A 20,295-nucleotide genomic window follows, 5' to 3' on the forward strand; every position below is an offset into this window, starting at 1 on the left:
ATACAACTAACACGGATTAACGCTGTTTTCAGCAGAATTGCCCTGGTGTCTTATTTTTGTGCAGAAAATCAACTTTCAGGAAAATCCCCGGAAATAATTGCAATGGGCCTATTTTCATAGAAGACTTACGGAGCCAGAAGACGAGACGGAGGGGGGCCACGAGGGGCACACACCATAAGGCGGTGCGGTGGGCCCCTGGGCCGCGCCGCCCCGGCCAGCCCCCGACGCTCCCCTCTGGACTACTTAAGGCCCTTGACCTAAAAACGTGAGGGGGTTCGACCAATCTGCCAGAAGACATCCAGAACTCCGCCGCCATCGCGAAACTCCATCTCGGGACCAGAAACTCCGTTCTGGCACCCTGCTGGGATGGGGAATTGGAGGAGATCATCGCCATCATCACCACCGACACCTCTCCATCGACCATCCATGTTTCCCCCATCCATGTGTGAGTAATTCTCCCGCTGTAGGCTGAAGGGGATGGTAGGGATTGGATGAGATTGATCATGTAATAGTCATAAGATTGTTAGGGCATAGTGCCTAGTATCCGTTGTTGGTACTTTTATGATATTGTTGCAACTTGTTATGCTTAATGCTTGTCACTAGGGCCCGAGTGCCATGATTTCAGATCTGAACATGTTATTGATTCATGATGATATTCATTGTTTTATGATCTTACCTGCAAGTTGTATACACATATTGCTGTCCGGAACCAGAGGCCCCAAATGACAGAAACTGGGACAACCGGAGGGAAGGCTGTGATATGAGGATCACATGTGTTCACGGAGTGTTAATGCTTTGCTCCGTTGCTCTATTAAAAGGAGTACCTTAATTACCAGTAGATTCCCTAGAGGCCCGGCTGCCACTGGCTGGTAGGACAAAAGATGTTGTGCAAGTTTCTCATTGCGAGCACGTACGACTAAATACGGAACACATGCCTATGGTTGTTTAGTACTTGGATACCGTTTTATTATTATCTGCAAATGCCCTGCCTTGATTGTTACATGAGTTCTCTTATCCATGCAGCGCCCGTTCATTCATCCCTGTGCCTACAGTATTTTAATCCTGCTGTTTACTATAATCACTACTGCTATCTTTATTACACTGCTGCTTATATTTCACTACTTCTACTGCTATAAAACTGTTGCTACTGATAAACTCTTGCGAGCAAGTCTGTTTCCAGGTGCAGCTGAATTGACAACTCAGTTGTTAAGGCTTACAAATATTCTTTGGCTCCCCTTGTGTCGAATCAATAAATTGGGTTTTACTTCCCTCGAAGACTGTTGCGATCCCCTATACTTGTGGGTCATCATCGATCACCATGGGAATTGAGTTTCGCTCTCCTAGGCCCTTGACTATTGTGTTTCTGCTTCCAGAGTGTCTCATGGGTGATACGTCTCAAACGTATCTATAATTTCTTATATTCCATGCTACTTTTATGATCATACTCACATGTTTTATACACACTTTATGTCATTATTATGCATTTTCCGGCACTAACCTATTGACGAGATGCCGAAGAGCCGATTCTGTTGTTTTCTGCTGTTTTTGGTTTCAGAAATCCTACAAAGGAAATATTCTCGGAATTGGACGAAATCAACGCCCAGGGTCTTATTTTTCCACGGAGCTTCCAGAAGACCGAAGGGGATACGAAGTGGGGCCACGGGGGCCCGTACCCATAGGGCGGCGCGGCCAGCATGGGGCCCGCGCCGGCCTATGGTGTGGGGCCCCTACGCCGCCTCCAATCCTGCCCTTCCGCCTACTTATAGCCTTCGTTGCAAAAACCCCAGTACCGAGAGCCACGATACGGAAAACCTTCCAGAAACGCCGCCGCCGCCAATCCCATCTCGGGGGATTCAGTAGATCGCCTCCGGCACCCTGCCGGAGAGGGGAATCATCTTCCGGAGGACTCTTCATCACCATGATCGCCTCCGGATTGATGTGTGAGTAGTTCACCCTTCGACTATGGGTCCATAGCAGTAGCTAGATGGTTGTCTTCTCCTCATTGTGCTATCATGTTAGATCTTGTGAGCTGCCTATCATGATCAAGATCATCTATTTGTAATGCTACATGTTGTGTTTGTTGGGATCCGATGAATATGGAATACTATGTCAAGTTGATTATCAATCTATCATATATGTGTTGTTTATGTTCTTGCATGCTCTCCGTTGCTAGTAGAGGCTCGGCCAAGTTGATACTTGTAACTCCAAGAGGGAGTATTTATGCTCGATAGTGGGTTCATGCCTCCATTGAATGCAGGACGGTGACGAGAAAGTTCTAAGGTTGTGGATGTGCTGTTGCCACTAGGGATAAAACATCAATGCTTTGTCTAAGGATATTTGTGTTGATTACATTACGCACCATACTTAATGCAATTGTCTGTTGTTTGCAACTTAATACTGGAAGGTGTGCGGATGCTAACTGATGACCCATAAGTATAGGGGATCGCAACAGTCTTCGAGGGAAGTAAAACCCAATTTATTGATTCGACACAAGGGGAGACAAAGAATACTTGTAAGACTTAACAGCGGAGTTGTCAATTCAGCTGCACCTGGAAACAGACTTGCTCGCAAGAGTTTATCGATAGTAACAGTTTTATAGCGATAGCGAGTGGTGAAATATCGCGACAGAGTAACAAAGACAGCAGTAGTGATTATAGTAAACAACAGGATTAAAATACTGTAGGCACATGGATGGATGAACGGGCGTTGCATGGATGAGACAAACTCATGTAACAATCAAGGTAGGGCATTTGCACATAATAATAAAACGGTATCCAAGTACTAATCAATCAATAGACATGTGTTCCATATTTAGTCGTACGTGCTCGCAATGAGAAACTTGCACAACATGTTTTGTCCTACCAGCCGGTGGCAGCCGGGCCTCTAGGGAATCTCTCGGAAATTAAGGTACTCCTTTTAATAGAGCACCGGAGCAAAGCATTAACACTCCGTGAACACATGTGATCCTCATATCACTGCCTTCCCCTTCGGTTGTCCCAATTTCTGTCACTTTGGGGCCTCGGGTTCCGAACAACAATACGTGTATACAACTTGCAGGTAAGATCATAAAGCAATGAATATCATCATGAATTGATAACATGTTTAGATCTGAAATCATGGCACTCGGGCCCTAGTGACAAGCATTAAGCATAACAAGTTGCAACAATATCATAAAAGTACCAATTACGGACACTAGGCACTATGCCCTAACAATCTTATGCTATTACATGACCAATCTCATCCAATCCCTACCATCCCCTTCAACCTACAGCGGGGGAATTACTCACACATGGATGTGGGAAACATGGCTGGTCGATGGAGAGGCGTCGGTGGTGATGATGGCGATGATCTCCTCCAATTCCCCGTCCCGGCGGAGTGCCAGAACGGTGTTTCTGGTCCCGAGACGGAGTTTCGCGATGGTGGCGGCGTTCTGGATGTCTTCTGGCGATTCGACTTCTCTCCTCGCGTTTTTAGATCGAAACCCTTAAGTAGTCCAGAGAGCGGCGTCAGAGGCTGGCCGAGGGGGCCACACACTAGGGCGGCGCACCCCCCTACAGGTCGCGCCGGCCTAGTGTGTGGGGGCCCTGCGCCTCCCCCAGGCCTGCCCTTCTGGCTCCGTGATTCTTCTAGAAAAATAAGCCCTTCGACATAAATTCCGAGGATTTTCCTGAAAGTTGAATTTCTGCACAAAAACGAGACACCAAAGCAATTCTGCTGAAAACAACATTAGTCCGTGTTAGTTGTATCCAAAATACACAAATTAGAGGCAAAACAATAGCAAAAGTGTTCGGGAAAGTAGATACGTTTTGGACGTATCAACTCCCCCAAGCTTAGCTTATTGCTTGTCCTCAAGCAATTCAGTTAACAACGGAGTGCGATAAAAGAACTTTCACGAACACATTTGTTCATATGATGTAAATATTCTCATGATATGGCAAGTACTTAAGCAATTCATAATAAGATATATGCAAATAAAATCATCTAACAGGTATGTCAATCATGGAAAAGGTACCAACAAATTAACAATAAGCATCATGAATCATGTCTATCAGCAGGATTGCAATGTTCATAAAAGGATAGGATAAAGTGGTATCTCGCTTGCCCGTATTTGTACTGCAAAACATAAATGCTCGGGCACCTTTGAAGTTCATGGAAAGATTGGAAGTAGAGATTATCAAAGATAAAAGCATCAAAGTTATACCACAGTTAATCACATTTTGGGACAAGCATATTATACTAAGAATGACAGTTGTGCTCTCAAGAAAGTGCTCAAAGAAAGGATGGAGACTCAATGTAAAAGTAAAAGATTGACCCTTCGCAGAGGGAAGCAGGGATTAACATGTGCTAGAGCTTTTCATTTGTAAAACAGGAGTAAAATTATTTTGAGAGGTGTTTGTTATTGTCAACGAATGATAGTGGGTACTCTAACTACCTCGTCAACCAGACTTTCAAGAGTGGCTCCCATGAAGGACGTTATCTCTACCAGCAAGTTAAATCATCCCTCTTCTCTTTTGTTTACACACGTACTTTAGTTTTATTATGGATGATACTCCCCCAACCTTTGCTTACACAAGCCATGGCTAACCGAATACTCGGGTGCCTTCCATCAATCACATACCATGGAGGAGTGTCTATTTGCAAATTAAATTGCTTACTGATAAATCAGGGCAAAACATGTGAAGATAATTATTAATGAAAGTTGATTAATTGGGGCTGGGAACCCCGTTGCCAGCTCTTTTTGCAAAACTATTGGATAAGCGGATGTGCCACTAGTCCATTATGAAAGTCTGTCAGAAGTAAATGACAAGATTGAAAGATAAACATCACATATTTCCTCATGAGCTATAAAACATCGACACAAATTGAGAAGCATTTTGAAGGTTTAAAGGTAGCACATGAGAATTTACTTGGAATGGTTTGAAATTCCATCCATAGGTATTTACGGTGGACACTCTTGAATAACTTGGTTTTCAGGGGTTTGGAAGCACGAGCAGCGTTCCCGCTCAATACAAGTGAATGCTAGCAATAGACTGGGAAGCGACAATCAAGAGAGCGATGAATCGTCATAATCATGCTTGCGACAAAATAAATTAACGGAGGCATAAAAGTGATACAAGAACTCTGAGGTAAAGTAAATCATCGAGGCTTAATTGACTTTTGTTCAGTCATATGCATGCGTGAGAATGTGCCAAGTTGATTCAAGTGAATTATTCAGAGGAGGATACCACAATGCCATACTTATCTATGAATAAAGCAATGCAAGCAAATATTTATGACATGCTACTCATATTAATAAATTGGAGCTAAACATGAGAGATCATGAACTACTAGACTTTCTTAAATGACATATACCTCACATGAACCAACTAAGCATGCTCACATGGATGAGTATATGTACAAAAATGAAAACAAATAGAGTTCATACCAGCCTCTCACCACAGTCGAGTTGTCGTAGATCGTCATTATTGCCTTTTACTTGTCTAGCTTGAATAATATGAAATGAAAACCAAGCTCCCGCCACCGAAGACCATTGAACTCCATAATGAACTTTAAAAAACCAAAGAAGAACAGCAAATATTTTTGGTGTTTCGAATTGGAAACAAGAACAAAAGGAAACAAGCAAACAAAGCAAAATCTTTTTGGATTTTCTTATAGCAAACCAACGATAGCAAATGAAGCAAAGTAAAAGCAAGAAACCAAAATAAACAAGTGGTAAAGAGAAACAACAGAAATATTTTTGTTTTTTTTTGTGTTTTAGGAAAGAAACAAAGCAAAACAAGAGAATGAAAACTAAAAGAGTCACACAAACACAATGCAGCAGAAATTCGTCAAACTTGACAGCAGTACAGTAATCGATTTTTAAGAAATTCTTCCGCTGCTCAGCTAGAAAAGTGTTCAACTAATGAAAGTTAGATAACAACCTGGGGAACATGCAAAAAAATTGGCTTCACAAAACAACGTTCTGGCTGTTTTTGAGAATTTTTTTGGTATCAGTCCAGAATATGTTTTAAATCAGCACTTCCCCAAATATCATCTCCCTCTTATTAGAAAACCACTTTAAGAAGCTAAACAAGTATGCACAAGTATCCAGCAACTATAATATGCAAAGAATGAGTGATGCCGGTATACCTCCCCCCAAGCTAAGGCTTTTGGCCTAAGTGGAGATCAATCCCATGGTGCCCATGAAGTAGCACCTCCGTAGTACGACGAAGATGGATCCTGTTCTGGGTATGTGCTGGAAGAAGCACCAGAATACGTGACGGTGTAGTCGTAGGAGGGCTCGGCGTCCTCGAAGTCATGCTGCTGGTGGAAGCCCTGTATATTCAGTTGCTCATCCACCTCCTCCTTAGAGCGCAACCATGGTTTCCTGTCAACACTGAACAAATCTGGCTGCGGCAAAAGGATTTCCCTCTCATCCCCGTCAGCAAACAACATTCTATAGACCATATTATCTAAACTAGAGTCAGATGTAACAAATTGATGACTCTTCATAGCAGCAATATCAAGCCTTATAGGAGTCAATTTCACATCAGTAGGGTCAAGAGGAAGATCTAGATATGCTAAAATGTGCGATGCAATAATTCCTCCAATAGGCCCCTTGTTAGACAAGCGGCGAGCAACAAGAGCACCAAGATGATAAGGTGTCTCTCCAGTGAGTGCAGCAATTAAGAAAGCAAGATGATAACTAGAAATATTACTAGTGTTCTCCCTACCAAGAATGCTAGTAGCAAGGTAATAAGAAAAATACTTAATGGCGGGGAGTTGAATGTTTCTTATCTTGCCACGCTGAATGGTGCGGCAATCATCATTGGTGATTTCTCGATAGAGCTCCAGCAAAGCCTTGGGGTTGTCCTCGATCTTCTTTGCTGTACCTACGAGGGCAATATCCAATGCAGTACAAAAATCCTCCAACTTCATAGTAATAGGATTACCATAGATCCTGAATGCAACTGTCGGGTGATAGTGCTTGTTGTTGAACTTAAAGCTCTCCACAAAGATTTTAGTGAGCATGTGGTATTGATCCCTCTCGTCTCCCATGTAGGTGGTTAAGCCCGCCTTACCGACGAGGGTCAAGAAATCATCCAGCAACGCTGCATTACTCAAAAAGTTATAACATGGGAAAGATGAAGCGTTAGGGACTCCATTGTCCTCTTCGGGTTCGAAGCTCGGTGCAATGACGTCCTCATTGTAGGATCGCCTGAATCGGGTGGCGGTCCTAGAAGGCCTCCCCGTGCTTGTCGTCTCTCTTTCAAACACTTCTCCAAAGTTACAATTATCCATCTTCCTTTTCTGAAATTTTTCAACAACCATTATAAAATTTGATTTGGTGACATATAATTGAGGGAAACTACTATAGGAACTTGGTAGAGTACTAAACATGCATCAAAACTAATTTTTACCACTTAGAACAAGCATGCAAGCTCACTAAACATGTTACCTACAACAGCAAAATATTCAAGATATACTCAACCAGACAAAATTCTACTTGGATAATCGGAGGAGTCACATACCGGAGAGCAAATGTGCCAAATTTCAGACAGAAATCTGGGCTGAGCAAAGAGATCGAGAAATCTTGAGCTCTTGAGCAGAAACGCGAGTGAGAGAAAGCTGGTGCGAGTTTTTTCGGGAGAGAGAATGAGATGGGAGAAAGAGATGAAAAAGTGGGGCAAGGAGGGGCCCACACAACAGGGTGGCGCGCCCCCTAGCTAGCCGCGCCGGCCTGTGGGGTGCCACCCTGGGGTGCCCCACTGGTCATCCCCAGGTGCTCCCAGGTGCCTCTTCGAAAAATAAGACCAACGGTATAATTTTTGTGAATTTTTGAAAACTTTGAAAAATGCACATTTCTTGGTATCAAATTTATTATTACTGGGCAGAAAAAGATTTTGAAATCCCTATACAACTAACGAACTTTGCAAAACAAAAATGCTACAGCAAGTAGAACAAGTGGAGGAACAAAGAGATGTTGTTTAGTTCCTCTATACATATAAAATGAATTTGTTAACAAGGTTGATCAAGTCTTGCCACCAAATAAATTTTACATAGCATAAGAAGAATTAAACCTCAAATCAATCATGTTACCTTGAATTGTATTGATATGGATCCAATCATAATATTTTGATATCCTTGCTTAGGCTCATATATAGGACAATCAATAGTTCCCACTTTGATAGTTCTCACATTAGAAATTGTATTAACTCCACATACTTTATCAATCCTCTTGGGAAAATAAACGGTATGCTCCTTGTCATCAACATTGAAAGTAACTTTTCCTTTATTGCAATCAATAACAGCCCCTGCGGTGTTAAGAAAAGGTCTCCCAAGAATAATAGACATATTATCATCTTCATGCATTTCCAACACAACAAAATCAGTTAATATTAAGCAATTAGTAGTAACTTGAACAGGAACATCCTCACATATACCAACAGGAATAGCAGTAGATTTATCAGCCATTTGCAAAGTGATACGTCCCAAACGTATCTATAATTTCTTATGCTCCATGCTACTTTTACGATGATACTCACATGTTTTATACACATTATATGTCATATTTATGCATTTTCCGGCACTAACCTATTGACGAGATGCCGAAGAGCCAGTTGGTGTTTTCTGCTGTTTTTGGTTTCAGAAATCCTAGTAAGGAAATATTCTCGGAATTGGACGAAATCAACGCCCAGGGTCCTATTTTTGCACGAAGCTTCCAGAAGTCCGAGGGAGAGACGAAGTGGGGCCACGAGGCGCCGCCACAACAGGGCGGCGCGGCCAGCAAGGGGCTCGCGCGGCCCTGTTGTGTGGGGCCCCCGTGGCGCCTCTTGACCTGCCCTTCCGCCTACTTAAAGCCTTCGTCGCGAAACCCCCAGTACCGAGAGCCACAATACGGAAAACCTTCCAGAGACGCCGCCGCCGCCAATCCCATCTCGGGGGATTCAGTAGATCGCCTCCGGCACCCTGCCGGAGAGGGGAATCATCTTCCGGAGGACTCTTCGTCACCATGATCGCCTCCGGATTGATGTGTGAGTAGTTCACCCTTCGACTATGGGTCCATAGCAGTAGCTAGATGGTTGTCTTCGCCTCATTGTGCTATCATGTTAGATCTTGTGAGCTGCCTATCATGATCAAGATCATCTATTTGTAATGCTACATGTTGTGTTTGTTGGGATCCGATGAATATGGAATACTATGTCAAGTTGATTATCAATCTATCATATATGTGTTGTTTATGTTCTTGCATGCTCTCCGTTGATAGTAGAGGCTCGGCCAAGTTGATACTTGTGACTCCAAGAGGGGGTATTTATGCTCGATAGTGGGTTCATGCCTCCATTAAATGCGGGACGAGTGACGTAGAAAGTTCTAAGGTTGTGGATGTGCTGTTGCCACTAGGGATAAAACATCGATGCTTTGTCTAAGGATATTTGTGTTGATTACATTACACACCATACTTAATGCAATTGTCTGTTGTTTACAAGTTAATACTGGAGGGGGTTCGGATGATAACTTGAAAGTGGACTTTTTAGGCATAGATGCATGCTGGATAGCGGTCTATGTACTTTGTCGTAATGCTCTGATTAAATCTCATAGTACTCATCATGATATATGTATGTTCATTGTTATGCCTTCTTTATTTATCAATTGCCCAACTGTAATTTGTTCACCCAACATCTTCTATCTTATGGGAGAGACACCACTAGTGAACGGTGGACCCCGGTCCTATTCTTTACATCTGAAATACAATCTACTGCAATTGTTCTTTACTGTTCTTTGCAAACAACCATCATCATCCACACTATACATCTAATCCTTTGTTTACAGCAAGCCGGTGAGATTGACAACCTCGCTGTTACGTTGGGGCAAAGTTCTGTGATTGTGTTGTGCAGATTCCACGTTGGCGCCGGAATCCCTGGTGTTGCGCCGCACTACACTCCGCCACCATCAACCTTCAACGTGCTTTTTGACTCCAACTGGTTCGATTAAACCTTGGTTTATTACTGAGGGAAACTTGCTACTGTGCTCATCACACCTTCCTCTTGGGGTTCCCAACGGACGTGTCAACTACACGCATCAAGCAAATTTCTGGCGCCGTTGCCGGGGAGATCAAGACACGCTACAAGGGGAGTCTCCACTTCCAATCTCTTTACTTTGTTTTTGTCTTGCTTTACTTTATTTTATTTACTGCTTTGTTTGCTGCATTATATCAAAACAAAAAAAATTAGTTGCTAGTTTTACTTTATTTACTGCTTTGTTTGCTCTTATATTAAAAACAGAAAAAAATTAGTTGCTAGCTTTACTTTATTTACTGTCTTGTTCTCTATAAAAAAAACACAAAAAAATTAGTTACTTGCACTTTACTTTAGTTACCATGTCTAGCTCTGCACCTGTTACTTCTTCACCTGAGGAATTAGTCTTCACTTTTAAACAAGGGGATGAGGAGAGTTTTAAAGATGCTTGGTCCATAATTTTTGATTCTTATCGTAAAGCTGAACCTCAAATGACTCTAAGTTTGCTCCTTAGTAATTTTTATTTTGGGCTTATGATTCGCTATAGATATGCCTTGGATGCTGTAGTGGGAGGAGATTTCCTTCATTGCGACGGTGATCAAGCTTTTAATGCCATAAAAAATTCGGTTGCATCACATAGTTCAGCTAATAACTTTGATTCAGCTCTTATTAGCATCTATAATAGATTAAACACTCTTGAGACAAGTGCATCTTGCTGGGAAAAAAATTATAGGTATGTTCGTAACCGTCTTGATCAAGTTTTGGTGAACTCTGAACCTTCAATATGGGACCCTACTATTAAATTTGTTATTGGTGGTGAAACTTTTCATGCCAATTATGATATTAAGTCTGAATTTTGCCTTATGCCTAAGAGTATTTATGAATCTTTGACACTTTGGGGACTCGTTGAAGGGGGAGAAGGAATAACTCTTATTGATAACTCTGTTATAATTCCTAAGGGAATAGCCGAGGGTGTGCATACAACCATTCTTGGAAGAACAATATCCACTGATTATCTTGTTATTGAATGTGTAGGAACAGGACAAATCACACTCGGAAGATCCCTGCTGAACTATTGGGAGCAGTCATAGATGTGGGAGAAGGCACCCTAAAATTAACCTCTACACCAGGAGGTAGACATGTATTCCCTAAATCAAAGGGTAAGAAAAAGAATAAGAAAGGTAGGCATAATGCCCGAGGTAATGTTGATGCTTCATCTCTCGACAATACTTGATTCACACTTTCTGCGCCTAGCTGAAAGGCGTTAAAGAAAAGCGCTTATGGGAGACAACCCATTATTTTACTTCTGCACTTTATTTTATATTTGAGTCTTGGAAGTTGTTTATTACTGTAGCAACCTCTCCTTATCTTTATTTTATTGCATTGTTGTGCCAAGTAAAGTCTTTGATAGTAAAGCCAATACTAGATTTGGATTACTGCGCAGGAACATATTTCTTGCTGTCACGAATTTGAGCAGTAGTCTATGTAGAAAATTTAAAAAAATCTTCCAATTTACGTGCGTGATCCTCAGATATGTACACAACTTTTATTCAATTTGGGCATTTTCATCTGAGCAAGTCTGGTGCCACTTTAAAATTTGTCTTTACGAACTGTTCTGTTTTGACAGATTCTGCCTTTTATTTCGCATTGCCTCTTTTGCTATGTTTGATGGATTTCTTTGTTCCATTAACTTTCAGTAGCTTTGTGTAATGTCCAGAAGTGTTAAGAATGATTATGTCACCTCTGAATACATGAATTATGCACTAACCCTCTAATGAGTTTGTTTCGAGTTTGGTGTGGAGGAAGTTTTCAAGGGTCAAGAGAGGAGGATGATACAATATGATCAACAAGAGTGAAAAGTCAAAGCTTGGGGATGCCCCCGTGGTTCATCCCTGCATATTTTAAGAAGACTCAAGCGTCTAAGCTTGGGGATGCCCAAGGCATCCCTTCTTCATCGACAACTTATCAGGTTCCTCTAGTGAAACTATATTTTTATTCCGTCACATCTTATGTGCTTTACTTGGAGCGTCCGTTTGTTTTTATTTTTGTTTTTGTTTGAATAAAATCGGATACTAGCATTCTTTGTTTGGGAGAGAGACACACTCCGCTGTTTCGTATGAACACATGTGTTCTTAGCTTCATCTTTAATGTTCATTGCGAAAGTTGGACTATTTCATTCATTGTTATATGGTTGGAAACGGAAAATGCCGCATGTGGTAAATGGTTTAATGTCTTGAATAATGTGATACTTGGCAATTGTTGTGCTAATATAGATCTTGTTTAAGCTCTTGCATCATGTACCTTGTACTCATTAATGAATAACTACATAGAGCTTGTTAAAATTTGGTTTGCATGATTGATCTCTAGAGTCTAGATATTTTCTCGGTTGAGGTGTTTGAACAACAAGGAGACAATGTAAAGTCTTATAATACCTACAATATGTTCATATGTGAGCTTTGCTGCACCTTTTATACTTGAGTTTGCTTCAAACAACCTTGCTAGCCTAGCCTTGTATTGAGAGGAATTCTTCTCGTGCATCCAAATCCTTGAGGCAATTACTATGCCATTTGTGTCCACCATACCTACCTACTACATGGTATTTCTCCGCCATTCCAAAGTAAATTACTTGAGTGCTACCTTTAAAATCTCTATTCTTTGCCTTTACAATATATAGCTCATGGGACAAATAGCCTTAAAAACTATCGTGGTGAAGAATATGTACTTATGTGTCTTATTTCTTAATAAGTTGCTTGTTGAGCGGTAACCATGTTTTCTGGGGACGCCATCAACTCTTTTATCTTTGTTGAATATCATGTGAGTTGCTATGCATGTTCGTCTTGTCTGAAGTAAGAGCGGTTCTCACAATCAAATGGTTTGAGTATGCATACTGTTAGAGAAGAACATTGGGCCGCTAACTAAAGCCATGATTCATGGTGGAAGTTTCAGTGTGGACAACTAATCCTCAATCTCTTATGAGAATATTAACTGTTGTTGAATGTTTATGCATTAAAGAGGAGTCCATAATCTGTTGTCTATGTTGTCCCGGTATGGATGTCTAAGTTGAGAATAATCAAAAGCGAGAAATCCAATGCGAGCTTTCTCCTTAGACCTTTGTACGAGCGGCATAGAGGTACCCCTTTGTGACACTTGGTTGAAACATATGCTATGCAATGATAATCGGTGTTAATCCAAGCTAATTAGGACAAGGTGCGAGCACTATTAGTATACTATGCATGAGGCTTGCAACTTATAAGATGTTTTATACATAACACATATGCTTTATTACTACCATTGACAAAATTGTTTCTTGTTTTCAAAATGAAAAGCTCTAGCACAAATATAGTAATCAATGCTTCCCTCTGCGAAGGGCCTAACTTCTACTTTATTGTTGAGTCAGTTTGCCTATTCTTTCTATCCTAGAAGCAAACACTTGTATCAACCGTGCATTGATTCTTACATGTTTACTTATTGCACTTGTTATACTACTTTGTGTTGACAATTATCCATGAGATATACATGTTGAAGTTGAAAGCAACCGCTGAAACTTAATCTTCCTTTGTGTTGCTTCAATGCCTTTACTTTGAATTTATTGCTTTATGAGTAACTCTTATGCAAGTCTTATTGATGCTTGTCTTGAAAGTATTATTCATGAAAAGTCTTTGCTATATGATTCATTAGTTTACTCATTATCTTCACCATTGCTTCGAATCGCTGCATTCATCTCATATGCTTTACAATAGTATGATCAAGATTATGATAGCATGTCACTTCAGAAATTATCTTTGTTATCGTTTACCTACTCGAGGGCGAGTAGGAACTAAGCTTGGGGATGCTTGATACGTCCCAAACGTATCTATAATTTATTATGTTCCATGCTACTTTTATGATGATACTCAAATGTTTTATACACATTATATGTCATATTTATGCATTTTCCGGCACTAACCTATTGACAAGATGCCGAAGAGCCGGCTTGTTGTTTTCTCGCTGTTTTTGGTTTCAGAAATCCTAGTAAGGAAATATTCTCGGAATTGGACGAAATCAACGCCCAGGGTCCTATTTTTGCACGAAGCTTCCAGAAGTCCGAGGGAGAGACGAAGTGGGGCCACGAGGCGCCGCCACAACAGGGCGGCGCGGCCAGCAAGGGGCCCGCACGGCCCTGTTGTGTGGGGCCCCCGTGGCGCCTCTTGACCTACCCTTCCGCCTACTTAAAGCCTTCGTCGCGAAACCCCCAGTACCGAGAGCCACGATACGGAAAACCTTCCAGAGACGCCGCCGCCGCCAATCCCATCTCGGGGGATTCAGGAGATCGCCTCCGGCACCCTGTCGGAGAGGGGAATCATCTCCCGGAGGTCTCTTCATCGCCATGATCGCCTCCGGATCGATGTGTGAGTAGTCCACCCCTGGACTATGGGTCCATAGCAGTAGCTAGATGGTTGTCTTCTCCTCATTGTGCTATCATGTTAGATCTTGTGAGCTGCCTATCATGATCAAGATCATCTATTTGTAATCCTACATGTTGTGTTTGTTGGGATCCGATGAATATTGAATACTATGTCAAGTTGATTATCAATCTATCATATATGTTATTTATGTTCTTGCATGCTCTCCGTTGCTAGTAGAGGCTCTGGCCAAGTTGATACTTGTGACTCCAAGAGGGGGTATTTATGCTCGATAGTGGGTTCATGCCTCCATTAAATCTGGGATAGTGACAGAAAGTTCTAAGGTTGTGGATGTGTTGTTGCCACTAGGGATAAAACATCGATGCTTTGTCTAAGGATATTTGTGTTGATTACATTACGCACCATACTTAATGCAATTGTTTGTTGTTTACAAGTTAATACTCGGAGGGGGTTCGGATGATAACCTCGAAAGTGGACTTTTTAGGCATAGATGCATGCTGGATAGCGGTCTATGTACTTTGTCGTAATGCCCCGATTAAATCTCATAGTACTCATCATGATATATGTATGTGCATTGTTATGCCTTCTTTATTTGTCAATTGCCCAACCGTAATTTGTTCACCCAACATCTCGCTATCTTATGGGAGAGACACCACTAGTGAACTGTGGACCCCGGTCCTATTCTTTACATCTGAAATACAATCTACCGCAATTGTTCTTTACTGTTCTTTGCAAACAACCATCATCATCCACACTATACATCTAATCCTTTGTTTACAGCAAGCCGGTGCGATTGACAACCTCGCTGTTACGTTGGGGCAAAGTTCTGTGATTGTGTTGTGCAGGTTCCACGTTGGTGCCGGAATCCCTGGTGTTGCGCTGCACTACACTCCGCCACCATCAACCTTCAACGTGCTTCTTGACTCCTACTGGTTCGATTAAACCTAGGTTTGTTACTGAGAGAAACTTGCTACTGTGCTCATCACACCTTCCTCTTGGGGTTCCCAACGGACGTGTCAACTACACGCATCAGAAAGATATATCAGTTGGTATCAACTTATCTAAATAGAGTCTCTTATAAAGAGAAAAAGGTATAACACTAACACCTGCTCCCAAATCACATAGAGCAGTTCTAACATAATTATTCTTAATAGAACAAGGAATAGTCGGTATACCTGGGTCGCCAAGCTTCTTTGGAACTTTGCCATTGAAAGAGTAATTAGCAAGCATAGTGGAAATCTCCTCATTAGGAATTTTCCTTTTGTTAGAGACAATATCTTTCATATACTTTGAATAAGGGGGCAATTTAATAGCATCAGTCAAAGGTATTTGCAGGAATAAAGGTTTCATCCAATCACAGAATTTGTTATAGTGTTCTTGTTCCTTTGATTTTAGTTTCTTAGCAGGAAAAGGCATTTCTTTTGAACCCAAGGTTCTCTTTCGTTACCATGTTTCTTAGCAATAAAATCTTCGTTAGTATACTTTTTATTATTAGCATGCTTTTCAGGTTCTTCTTCAACTTCTTCTTTATCAGAAGCATCATTCTTATCATTATCTTAATCATGTTCATTACCACTTTCAGTTTCAGCATCAGAAATAGAAATACTATTAGGATCATTAACAGGCTCAGAGGATTCTACAATAGTTTTATGTTTCTTTTTCTTTTTCTTAGATGGAGCACTAGTTTCAGTCTATTGAGAATCTTGTTCAACTCTTTTGGGATGCCCTTCAGGATATAGAGGATCCTGGGTAGAAACACCGCCTCTAGTTGTTACATCATAAGCATGTTTTTCTTTAGAATTATTTTTTAACAAGTCATTTTGCACTTTAGTGAGTTGATCAATTTGAGTTTGAATCATATGAAAATGTTTAACAAGCATTTTAACATCATTGGAGGTTCTCTCCACAATACCATGCAATTCACTAATAGCTCGAGAATTTTCCATTAAATGATTCTCTACTCTCATATTGAAATTATTTTTCTTAACAATATAATTATCAAACTCATCTAAGCATTGAGCAGGAGGTTTTGAATACGGAATATCTTCTCTAGTAAAGCGTTCAAGAGAGTGTACCTCAATCATGGATGAAGGGGGAGTTATCTTGCATAAATCTTCTATGGGGGGTAAATTCTTCACATCTTCGGATTTAATACCCTTCTCTTTAAGAGATTTCTTGGCTTCCCTCATATCTTCATCATTTAATTTAATCATACCCCTCTTCTTCAATATTGGTGTCGGGGTTGGTTCAGGTGTAGACCAATCATCATGATTCCGGCCTTTTCTAGCCAATAATTCTTCAGCGATGTCTGGAGTTCTTTTCCTGAAAACACAACCAGCACAACTATCCAGGTATGCCCTAGACTCAATGGTTAGTCCACTATAAAATATATCAAGTAAATAATGCTTTTCCAAATCATGTCCAGGCCGAGCTCTGATAAGAGAACAAAATCTTTCCCATGCCTCTGGCAATTTCTCTCCATCTTCCTGGTCAAAATTATAAATTTTCTGCAAAGCAATATGTTGAGCACTAGCAGGAAAGTATTTCCGAAAGAAAACATCAAGCAATTCTCTTGGACTATCAATAGAATCAGGAGGCAAACTATTATACCAAGTTTTAGCATCATCTTTTAATGAGAAAGGAAAAAATTTAGCAACAAAATAAGTACGCATCTTGACATCATCAGAAAACAAGCTACTCAAAGTAGAAAGTTCATTCATGTGTTCTACAGCACTTTCTTTTTCAGTACCACAAAAAGGTGTTTTCTCAACAATAGCTATATGAGATAGATCAAGAGAAAAATCATAATATTTATCCTTAATGTTTATAGGAGATGTGGCAAATTTAGGATCAGGAGATAGCTTATATCTAACAGTATGTTGTGCAAGCAACTTTTTAATATTACTTGTACCAGTAGTAGCATTGCATTTATCAATAAAATCATCATCAAGTTCTACATAATCTTCATCAAGATCATCACTAGAGTGTTCAACAGACTCAGGTGAATTAACAGGTGTAGCAGCATTTTCATTAGGAGTTTCAGTACTTTCAATTTGTCTAGACCTAGCAATTGTAGCATCTAGAAAAGATCCCAATGAACCATCATTATCAAGCACAGGCAGAAGCATCATCAAAATTATAAGAGGAATTTTCAGATCTAGCAGAAGTACCAAGCATGTGAAGCTTGTGGTGGTGAAACAAGTTTACTTATCACGAGATGGTGAATCAAGAGCAGCAGAGGTACTCACAGTTGTACCTTTTCTTGTAGTGGATGGTAATATGGCGACTTTAGTATCGCGAGGTTTACCCATGATGGAGAATTTGCAGCGAACAATATCAATCCAAGTGAACTTGCAAATAAAGCTATGCTCCCCGGCAACGGCGCCAGAAAATAGTCTTGATGACCCACAAGTATATGGGATCGCAACAGTCTTCGAGGGAAGTAAAACCCAATTTATTGATTCGACACAAGGGGAGACAAAGAATACTTGTAAGCCTTAACAGCGGAGTTGTCAATTCAGCTGCACTGGAAACAGACTTGCTCGCAAGAGTTTATCGAGTAGTAACAGTTTTATAGCAGTAGCAGTGGTGAAATATCAGCAGCAGAGTAACAAAGACAGCAGTAGTGATTATAGTAAACAACATGATTAAAATACTGTAGGCACAGGGATGGATGAACGGGCGTTGCATGGATGAGACAAACTCATGTAACAATCAAGGTAGGGCATTTGCAGATAATAATAAAACGGTATCCAAGTACTAATCAATCAATAGGCATGTGTTCCATATTTAGTCGTACGTGATCGCAATGAGAAACTTGCACAACATATTTGTCCTACCAGCCGTTGGCAGCCGGGCCTCTAGGGAATCTACTGGAAATTAAGGTACTCCTTTTAATGGAGCACCGGAGCAAAGCATTAACACTCCGTGAACACATGTGATCCTCATATCACTGCCTTCCCCTTCGGTTGTCCCAATTTCGTCACTTTGGGGCCTCGGGTTCCGGACAACAATACGTGTATACAACTTGCAGGTAAGATCATAAAGCAATGAATATCATCATGAATTGATAACATGTTCAGATCTGAAATCATGGCACTCGGGCCCTAGTGACAAGCATTAAGCATAACAAGTTGCAACAATATCATAAAAGTACCAATTACGGACACTAGGCACTATGCCCTAACAATCTTATGCTATTACATGACCAATCTCATCCAATCCCTACCATCCCCTTCAGCCTACAGCGGGGGAATTACTCACACATGGATGGGGGAAACATGGCTGGTCGATGGAGAGGCGTCGGTGGTGATGATGGCGATGATCTCCTCCAATTCCCCGTCCCGGCGGAGTGCCAGAACGGAGTTTCTGGTCCCGAGACGGAGTTTCGCGATGGTGGCGGCGTTCTGGATGTCTTCTGGTGATTTCGACTTCTCTCCTCGCGTTTTTTGATCGAAACCCTTAAGTAGTCCAGAGAGGGGCGTCAGAGGCTGGCCGAGGGGGCCACACACTAGGGCGGCGCGCCCCCCTACAGGCCGCGTCGGCCTAGTGTGTGGAGGCCCTGCGCCTCCCCCAGGCCTGCCCTTCTGGCTCCGTGATTCTTCTGGAAAAATAAGCCCTTCGACATAAATTCCAAGGATTTTCCTAAAAGTTGAATTTCTGCACAAAAACGAGACACCAGAGCAATTCTGCTGAAAATAGTGTTAGTCCGTGTTAGTTGTATCCAAAATACACAAATTAGAGGCAAAACAATAGCAAAAGTGTTCCGGAAAGTAGATACGGTTTGGACGTATCACTAACCTGAAGGTGGACTTTTTAGGCATTGATGCATGCTGGATAGCGGTCTATGTACTTTGTCGTAATGCCCTGATTACATCTCATAGTAGTCATCGTGATATGTATGTGCATTGTTATGCCTTCTCTATTTCTCAATTGCCCAACTGTAATTTGTTCACCCAACATGCTATTTCTTATCGGAGAGACACCACTAGTGAACTGTGGACCCCGGTCCATTCTTTTACATCTGAAATACAATCTACTGTAATACTTGTTCTTTACTGTTCTTCGCAAACAAACATCATCTTCCACACTATACATTTAATCCTTTGTTTACAGCAAGCCGGTGAGATTGACAACCTCACTGTTACGTTGGGGCAAAGTACTTTGCTTGTGTTGTGCAGGTTCCACGTTGGCGCCGGAATCCCTGGTGTTGCGCCACACTACACTCCGACACCAACGACCTTCACGTGATCCTTTACTCCTACTGGTTCGATAAACCTTGGTTTCTTACTGAGGAAAACTTGCTGCTATACGCATCACACCTTCCACTTGGGGTTCCCAACGGACGTGTGCTTCACGCGTATCAAGCTAAATTCCTGGCGCCGTTGCCGGGGAGATCAACACACGCTGCAAGGGGAGTCTCCCACATCCAATCTCTTTACTTTGTTTTTGTCTTGCTTTACTTTATTTTATTTACTGCTTTGTTTGCTTTCTATATTAAAAATACAAAAAAATTAGTTGCTAGATTTACTTTATTTACTATCTTGTTTGCGTTCTCTATATTAAAAACACAAAAAAATTAGTTACTTGCATTTACTTTATTTACCTTTTGTTTATTTCATCATGTTTCCTCCTAAATACACTCTGAAAGACATACCGGTAGGACGAGGGTCTATCATTGGAAGAGATAATATAGAAGATTTTTTCACTCATGTTAGTACGGTTGAAGATTTTGAAGATAGAAACTTGGTAGAGCTTGCTCCTACTTATGAAATTGCTGCTGGTTCTTTAGTACACATGTTGGAAGCTAGATTTGTTAATCTCAACCCCGTAATGCAACATATGTTTCTTATACTCTGTGATATGGAGGAAGGAGAAAAGAAAGATTTTGTCTTAGA

Source organism: Lolium rigidum, chromosome 4 (assembly GCF_022539505.1).
Source record: "Lolium rigidum isolate FL_2022 chromosome 4, APGP_CSIRO_Lrig_0.1, whole genome shotgun sequence".
NCBI lineage: Eukaryota > Viridiplantae > Streptophyta > Magnoliopsida > Poales > Poaceae > Lolium > Lolium rigidum.